At 35.1% G+C, this 9,282-nt stretch overlaps 1 pseudogene; it reads right to left on the bottom strand.

Annotated features, from left to right (window-relative positions):
• Positions 1 to 697: 697 nt before the first annotated feature.
• Positions 698 to 8,901, bottom strand: LOC100022396 (60S ribosomal protein L15-like; annotated as a pseudogene).
• Between the last annotated feature and the right edge of the window lie 381 nt (positions 8,902 to 9,282).

Raw genomic sequence — 9,282 nt, 5'->3', positions numbered from 1 at the left:
ACCAAAAAAAAATGTTAAAATTAATATAATATAATATAATTATGCAAGTGTAAAGGTGTACTACATAGAGAAGTCACATAGGACCTAATTAATAAGACTTTGCAAAGGAAATATTACAGAGCTAAGTTTTTTATCTGAATTTGAAGATGGTGGACACATAGACAAATTCTATATGAGGAGAATGGTGGGTGCAAAACTATAGAGGTATGGGAGCAAGTTGAGTGAAGAGAAGAAAAAGTGAGAAATCTTTTTCAGTTAACCCCCATTTTTATGAAACTCACTTTATGGAATTTCAGATCTACAGTGCTGACAAAGTAGAATGCCAACTGACTTTATAGAACCTGAAGCCATAGGCTTGAGTACTTTTGTGTTTGATGCTAGTACCTACTGCTAAAGAATTATAGTGCATTCCAGTTTCATCAAACAGTTTGACATAAAAAGAAAAAGTACCAAATTTCAACTGTGATTATAGGCTAGTGCATTTTCAAACCTAAAAGAAGTGTCTGTGATAGGGGCAAGGGCAGAGAACAGGAGGCAAAGGTAGAGGAAAGATCCCAAGGGTAGAAAAGAAGGGAAAATTTTTTTATAATAAAGTCAAAAGATGTTTTCTCATCCTAGGTCTTTTATTTACTTCTTTTTTTAACTTTCTTAAATTTTGTTTATTAAAGATTAAGGTCTACAAATTAATGTGCACAAATTAACCCAATCGATGCAGTTGGAGAGTGTTGTACCTTCTCCAAGCAGCAGGAGAGATCCCCCAATTGTATGGTAGAACTTGTGACCCTTTCCAAGACCCTGACTCTTCAGTCCAGCTGAGGTAAGACCATGCATCTCTCTGTGTTTGTGCACTGATTTTGTGGTCCATTGAGTGCCAGGATTTCGTCTGATAGCTTTATGGAATGGGTCAATAAGAATAGCCTCAAGGAATTTGTAGGTTGAATCTTCACCCACCCAGAAGGAATTCAATACTCTTCTGCTACAGACTGAATGCTCCTGGCAAACTTCAAGTGATTGACACCATGATGCACAGGTTTCCCATAGGTTACCCCCTTGGGAACCGGATGCTTTTGCCCACCCCCCATGGAGCACTCGAATTCAGTAAATGACATAACCTTGCTTGGCCTTGTAACCCAGCTGCCTGACTTTGTCTGAGTCTGATGGGCCTCAGGGCGTGGTGCAGAGAAGACAGCTGGCAGTACTGCCAGCAGTGCACCCACAACAGGAAGTACATCACATCCGACTGCTGCCTCCTTCAGAGCTCCTGGATATACTTGTAGGCCAACATGCTGGCACATGATCACCTGCCTGATAGCTGCCACTGACTAGAAAGCACTTTTGTGTACTTCTTATATGACCTTTCTGGAGCCTCAATTTTCTCCTTTTTAAAAGTGAGGGATTCAGACTAGATTATATCCAAAAGTTCCTTTTAGCCCTAAATACCATAATAATCTTTTAAAATACTATACCATACTACTACTTCTATAATACCCACAATATTATGGAACTGATCACTATAATAACTATATTTATTTTTATAAAGTGCCTCTGTGATATCTGCTACTACTATATTACTAAAGATTTCCAGTCCCAAAACAGAAGAGACTTTTTCCTCTCAAAGGTCAGTGCTGTAATTTAGTTTTCTTGTTAACAGGTCCACATCTCCTTTTTCATGTATGTATTTCTCTAAGATATAGATGAAATAAATCATTAACTTTCCTTAAACACAAATGTTTTTTTTTCTATTTAAAACAGCTAACTATACAAAGTAATACAAATATAAGTAATTGTATAGAGCAAGCTTTTAAAAAATTCTTAATTTATTGGTTCCTCTCACTCTTCTTTAACTTTGGACACGTATGGTTCAATCTAAATCTCAGAAGAATACTTAACAGATTTTTTATTTTTTCCTATGGGAAGACAGTAGTCAAGAATAAAAGCTCCCTTATCTCACACAGGAAGCTATCCACTAAATGATGATAAAATTCCTTATTTGCAGTCTACTTCTCAGTCAAATGATCTATGACATAGCTCATTGGAGAGTATTGACATTTTTCTCCGATGCATTTTCTCCAATACTTCAGTAGGCAGAAATATAGAATAATCACATTCCAGTATACCTTAGGAAAAGGAAGAAGCAACAGAATCATTGTTACTGGTACAAATCTTACCTCAAAGAAGGGTGATAATTACCCAAAGACTATTATTTACCATAAGCTCTAACAACTGAGAGGTTGCTGGTGATTTTAAAGTATCTGACTGCCATTACTCAGGGCTAGAGTCAAAAGCAAACAAGTCTAAATATGAGGAATATTTGTGAACAGTGACAGACTTGGCAGAATGGTGGATTCAGTGCTATTGGGGAGTCATGAAATCATAGATACAAAGCTAGAAGTGATCCTGGCAATCATCAAGAACATATATACATATAGTCACATATGTATACATTGTAAAGATTAAATCAACTCTCCCCTGATTTTGAAAATGAAATTAACTCTCCCCTGCCCAATTTCTAGATTTAGTCTTCAGAAGTGTTATCACACCACTTTACACTTCAGTGGGGTAGGTGTGACCCATCTGTGCAATAGTGGGTAATGAATGAGAATCAATTGACTGCTCCCTGGGCAGCCCTAAGCAAATCTTAAGCTATAATTGATAAAGGTAAAAGTAGAGGAAGGCACAGGAAGTGATGCAAAAGAAGTATCTTTAAAAAGGAGTTACAACTTCCTGTGGGGGGTTCTTCTGGAGTTTGGAATTTGAGTTAGAGGCTAGTGAAGAATCTGTTTACTGTACATGAGACCTTGGACTTGGTGTGACTGTTCTTAAATCTCTCCCTTTGGACTGACACATAGCAAGTGTAGGCTGACTCCTTTCTTTGGTTTTTCTGAAGGGACTAGCCTCAGGAGAGACCTACTCTCTTGAGAGAGGCTCCCTACATCCCCAGGTCCTTAGCTCAAAGCCTCAGCCTCTCCAGCTAAAGGCTATTTAGCCCTGTCTAGGTTGAGTCAGTGGTCAGAGCAAAATAGTGCATAGACTAGATATCTTACCCTATCCTCTCTCTGATTTTTCTTACTTTCCCATCTTTCTATATTTTATAAATATATTGTTAAAATAAATCTCTTTGGAATTAATTAAATTCCTGGCAACCTTATTCTTAAATAATCTAGTGCAACCTTTTATATAAACCCCCTCAATTTCTACCCCTAACAACATACATATATTTAAAAACATGCATGCATAGGGATATATAAATAGAATCTTTGTTAAACTCTTACTTTGTGTTAAACACTTTGATAAACACTGGGGAAACTAGTACAAACTAAATCATCTTTATTCTCAAAGACCTTACATTCCAGTGGGGAAATAAAACACCTAAAGAAAACACATAAAATCTATCTAATGGAGAGCAAAGGAAAAGAAACCACAAAATATCAAGAAGGCATGAGGAACTGAAGTTCAGAGAATGAGCTGAAATTGGGGTGAATTCAGATGAGGAAACTGAGAAACCGAGAGGTTAAATGAACATTTCATAGTCATACAGTTTGTAACTAGCAGTATTTCCATGCACTGTGGTACCAGATTCCTGCTCATGGATTTTTGGATTCCTTATCCAGATTCCTGGATTCCTTGCCCTCTTAGGATTTGAGGAGCATGGGTCAAGAAATAGCAAGGAGTAACATTACATATCCAAGAACTTTTGGAAACAAAAGAATACTAGGAGTGATATGTCATATCTTTCTAAAGTTGGGCAAAGTAACTACAAAATGGATGGCATCATTATCAACTGAGAAGATAACAATGATGAAACAAGTTACCCCTAGCTGTGACTTTTGTTGCTGCTGCTGATGATTATGGTGAGGAAGATGACAACTCAAATGTATATGTTGCTCTAAAGTTTAGAAAAAGGAATTAATTTCAAGTATTACTTTTGGTTTTCCCAGCAACTCTGTGGTAAAGGTACTATTATCATCCCCATTTACAGATGAGGAAATTTAGACTCAGATGGTGATTTACTCAGGGTCATATAGCTAGTAAATATCTAAGGTGAGATTTTAACCCAGGTTGCCCTATCTCCAAGTCCAAAATTCTAATCATTATTTCACATAACCTCAAGCCTAATGTAACCTGACCAAAGCTTTTACTTCCTTTGAGATGAATATCTTTAGAGGCCTCTGAAATCTGACCACCTCTTTAATTGTGACAAATAGCTCAAAATGAGGACCCAAATACTTAATAATCATGAATGAAGTTCAGTTCCAAAACATGAGTTATTTTCATATAGAAATTAGTGGAGTATTATATAAAAAGGTTTGCACTTAAAATTAGAAAGACCTAGTGTCAAATTCTGCTTCATGTAGTTACCTATCTAGATAACTATAGACAGGCCACATTGTCCCAATTTTCTTATCTATACTATCTGAGAAATAAGTGAGAAAATATATATAAGATGTTTTCAAGATAAAGCATTATGTAAAGCATTGTTGTGATGATGATTATTATCCTTACCTTGCCTATAAATTAGAAATATGCATATACCACAGAATTCATAATCTCAAACTATATCAAAATATAGCTCTTTTGTAATTTGTGGTCCATACCTTAACTATGGCTAAGAAAAATGGACCTAAAAAAACTATGAGCATAGCAATACATAATAATAATCTACATGTATATGTATAAGTTTTACAAAGTGTTTTCCTCACAAAAACATCACTATAAGGTAGGTAATCAAAGTATCAATAGTTCCATTTTACAGATTAGAAAATTGAGATACATAGACTTATCCAGTAATCAGCAATAGGTCTATTAACTTCAAACTCAATGTTCTTTAGCAAATACTAAACTGCCCCCCTATAAAACACCAACACAGAATAAGAGTTACAAAATCCCAAAAAGGCAATGTCTTTAGCAAAGCCTCAAGTGCTCCACTAAAATTCATGTTTCTGTCCTTCAACTTCTTCTTCCTTCTTCTCCAAGTTCAAGCTCTCAAAATAACTATAAGAAAATAAGGAATGGAAACCAGAATGGGATGGTCAGATGGCTTCCATATAGACTGTTTCTGAAGAAAATGGATTCTAGTTATCACAAATTTGTCCATAACTAGACATATAACTAAAAATTCTGTCACCTAAGATAAGTTTCAAAAAAATGCTTGAGGTAAACAAGAAAAGTAATTAAAGATTTGATTGAAGGTGGAAACCTTGGACATTAGGTCCTAAAGCCCCATGGGGAAAGATTATCCCCCCAACACTGCCCCCAGTATAAGGAGACAATGACCTGAGAACAGTAAGGTGGTGCTATGAAGTGACTAATGCCAGAAGAGGAAGAAGGGCTAAGTCCTCTTGGAGAACTTACCTGATTTGAACCTGTTGGTGGGAGGTAGCACACCATCTATAAATTTCCCATTTTAACTAATGATTCTTATTAACTAAGACTATCAGGCACTAATCTGACTTGTTTCTACCTGCCAAAGAATAAGTGCCATGAATTTCCTTAGAATTCTGTTACCTTAATCAATTGTACAAAAAATCAAGCCATTGCCCAATTGATAAATGGGCAAGGGACATGAATAGGCAATTCTCAGATAAAGAAATCAAAACTATTAATAAGCATGTGAAAAATTGTTCTAAAACTCTTATAATCAGAGAAATGGAAATCAAAACAACTCTGAGGTACCACCTCATACCTAGAAGATTGGCTAACATGACAGAAAAGGAAAGTAATAAATGTTGGAGAAGATGTAGCAAAATTGGTACATTAATACATTGCTGGTGGAGTTGTGAATTGATCCAATCATTTTGGATGGCAATTTAGAAATATGTCCAAAGGCCACTAAAAGACTGCCTGCCTTTTGATCCAGCCATAGCACTGCTGGGTTTATACCCAAAGAGATATAAGGGAAAAGACTTGCACCAAAATATTCATAGCTGCCCTCTTTTGGGTGGCAAAAAAATTGGAAAATGAGGGCATGCCCTTCAATTGGGGAATGGCTGAACAAATTGTGGTATATGTTGGTGATGGAATACTATTGTGCTGAAGGGAATAATGAACTGGAGGAATTCCACATGAACTGGAAAGACCTCCAGGAACTGATGCAGAGTGAAAGGAGCAGAACCAGGAGAACATTATATATACACAGAGACTGATACACTGTGGTACAATCGAATATAATGGACTTCTCTACTAGTGGCAATGCAATGATCCAGGACAATTCTGAGGGACTTATGAGAAAGAACACTATCCACACCCAGAAAAAGGACTGTGGGAGTAGAAACACAGAAGAAAAAGAAACTGGTTGATCACATGGGTTGATGGGGATATGATTGGGGATATAGACTCTAAAAGATCACCCTAGTACTAATATCAATAATATGGAAATAAGACTTGATCAATGACACATGTAAAGCCCAGTGGAATTGCGTGTTGGCTATGGAAGGGAGTGTGGAGAGGGGAGAGAAAGAACATGAATCTTGTAACCATTGAAAAATATTCTAAATTAATTAAATAAAATATTCCAAATTTTAAAAAAAGAATTCTATTACCTTGACACAAAGGTGAGGTTGCCCAATCTTTATTATGGCATTGTCCAAGACAAACAAAGTACTAATTATTTGTACCTCTGCGGTTTAGAAATATCCTTATCGATGGGACAAACTTTCCCATACTATTAACATGTCTTTTTCACTCTGTACTCAACCATCTGGCATGAGTAGTTTGTGCCCATAATATTCACCAAGTTCCTAGAAAGTCAAGTATCAGGAATGAAAGTGATGATGAAAGTAACAACTAAGACATTTCTAAAGTTCTAATGCACAGCATTAGAAAACTGAAAACAAGAAAAACTGAAAAGGAAAAGGGAAAGGAAGATAAGACATGACAAAAACTGTGGCTGTGCTAAGAAAGTTTTGTCAAATTCTAAATATTTGGGAAAGTTTGAATTATTATGATACAACAGGACATCTTGCAAAGATTTCACTTTCGTCTCAAAACATTTCTTCTCATATCACATACATAAAGGCTGGTACTATGTGTTCAGCAAAGAAATTAGGATAAAGTATTTAATTAATATCTAATTGATAGGTCTAGCTTTTCTTCTTTGTATTCTGCTTTCAGCAATTTATACAATATCCTTTAGTTTGAAATAAGGGTATTCTTGTATAGAAAATCTGAGTACAATTCACATCTCCAAATAGTAATTGTTCATCCTGCTAGAAACTTATTAATACAAATAGCCCTCTGGTCTAGTGGAGTTTACAGTGATACTCATAAATCCTGAAGTTTATATGCCTAAGCAAGTCTTACATGTATACAGCTTGACCTTGGAGTTCTGAAATTGAGTGTCAGTATTTCTTTCTACAGTCATACTAATGCCAGGAGGATAAGTATAATAACAAGAGACTCACATGTTCACATGTAAGGATTATTGTGTAAGACATGCATAATAAATGGGAACTGCCAAAGGCAAGCATTACTATATGATTCAGTCACAGTGACCTACTTGCTGTACTTTGCACGTGTCACTTCACATACTGATTCTATGCACAGGCTAACCCCCATCTAAAAGGTTCTCTCTACTTATGTCTATGTCCTTCATTTTCTTTAAACTTTAGGTTAAGGGTGCAGTTAGGTGGCTCTATGGATTGTGAGCCAGGCCTAGAAATGGGAATTCCTGACTACAAATATGGTCTCAGACATTCCCTAACTTTATAACCATGGGAAAATCACTTGACCCCCATTGCCTAGCCTTTACCATTTCTTTTGCCCTGGAATCAATACATTGTATGGATTCTACTACTGAAGGTAAAGGGCTTTTTCTAATATGTAGTTCAAATATCATATTATACTAGATATTTTTACAGTTCCTCGAAATCCTAATGCATTTTCCTCTGAAATTACCTTTAATGTATTCTGAATATATCTTGTATATCCCTATTTATTTGGATATTTTTTCTTCCCAATTAGAATGTGAACTACCTTGATCAGTTTTTCTTTAGTGCTTTGTACTATATGGTACTATATAGTGCTTAGCCTATAATACATAGCACTTAATAAATGCTTGGTAACTGGCCAGCTGAATTCTGTAAAAATTTAGAAATCCTCTGTGTGAACTGGAAAGACCTCTAGGAATTGATACAGAGTAAAAGGAGCAGAAGCAGGGGAAACATTATACACAGAGACACAGAGACTGACACACTGTGGTACAATTGAATGTAGTAGACTTTTCTACTAACAGCAGTACAATGATCCAGGACAATCTAGAAGAACCTATAGGAAAGAACACTATCTACATCCAGAGAAAGAACTGTGGGAGCAGAAACACAGAAGAAAAAGCTATGATTTATCACATAGTTTGATGTGGATATGATTAGGGTTTTGACATTAAAAGATCACTCTATTGCAAATATGAATAACATGGAAATAGATTTTGAACAATGGTCTAGTGTAATTACTTGTCGGCTTTAGGAGGGGTAGGAAAGAGGGATGAAAAAAATCATAAATTATATAACCATGGAAAAATATTCTAAATTTAAAAAATAAAAATAAATTTTAAAAAGAATTTAGAAATCCTAAGGTCCTTATGAAAGATGCAAAGACCTTTACCAGTTCAAACCCAGACTTAAAGCTATCAAAATGACTATTGACTTACTAGGCAAAAGATTGAAATGTTCCCTGTATTAGAAGAAATAGCAAAAAAAAAAAAAGAAAAGAAAAGAAAAGAAAAGGTTCTGGTATGGAATCAAAATATCTCACATTGAGCTATTTACATAATCGATTTATGCTAATACATGAAGATGGATAAATGAATAGTCATAAATTGTTTCCAATTCTTATAGAGTTCAACTCAAATAAAGCCATCACTGCTTTAAGGAGAACAAGAGATGAGAAACTACCATAGATGGCAAATATTTCACATTGTCAAAAGAGAATAATAACTAAGGGCAACAATTTGTTAGAAAGAAAACTATTCTAAATATACACTCAAAATATAATGAAGGAAAATAATTGAATATATGTAAAACATTAGCTCACAAAATAAGAAGTAGTAGATCAATTAAAAAAGTTCTCTTAAGCTAAATTTATAAAAATAAGAGTTATTTCCCAAATGATAAACAAGTGATGGATATGAAGAAGCAGTTTTCAACAGAAGGAATCAAAATATTATTAGTAACATAAATACTCTAAGTCACTATTGTCCAGATAATGAAAATTTTTTAAACTCTGAGATGCTACTTCATGTCTATTATACTAACTTGGAAGAAAGGGAAAATAAAAAATGTGAAAGGG

Source organism: Monodelphis domestica, chromosome 5, assembly GCF_027887165.1.
Source record: "Monodelphis domestica isolate mMonDom1 chromosome 5, mMonDom1.pri, whole genome shotgun sequence".
In the NCBI taxonomy this organism is placed as follows: Eukaryota; Metazoa; Chordata; class Mammalia; order Didelphimorphia; family Didelphidae; genus Monodelphis; species Monodelphis domestica.
The sequence above is the reverse complement of the archived record's forward strand: the minus strand, read 5'-3'. Positions and strand labels throughout refer to the sequence as shown.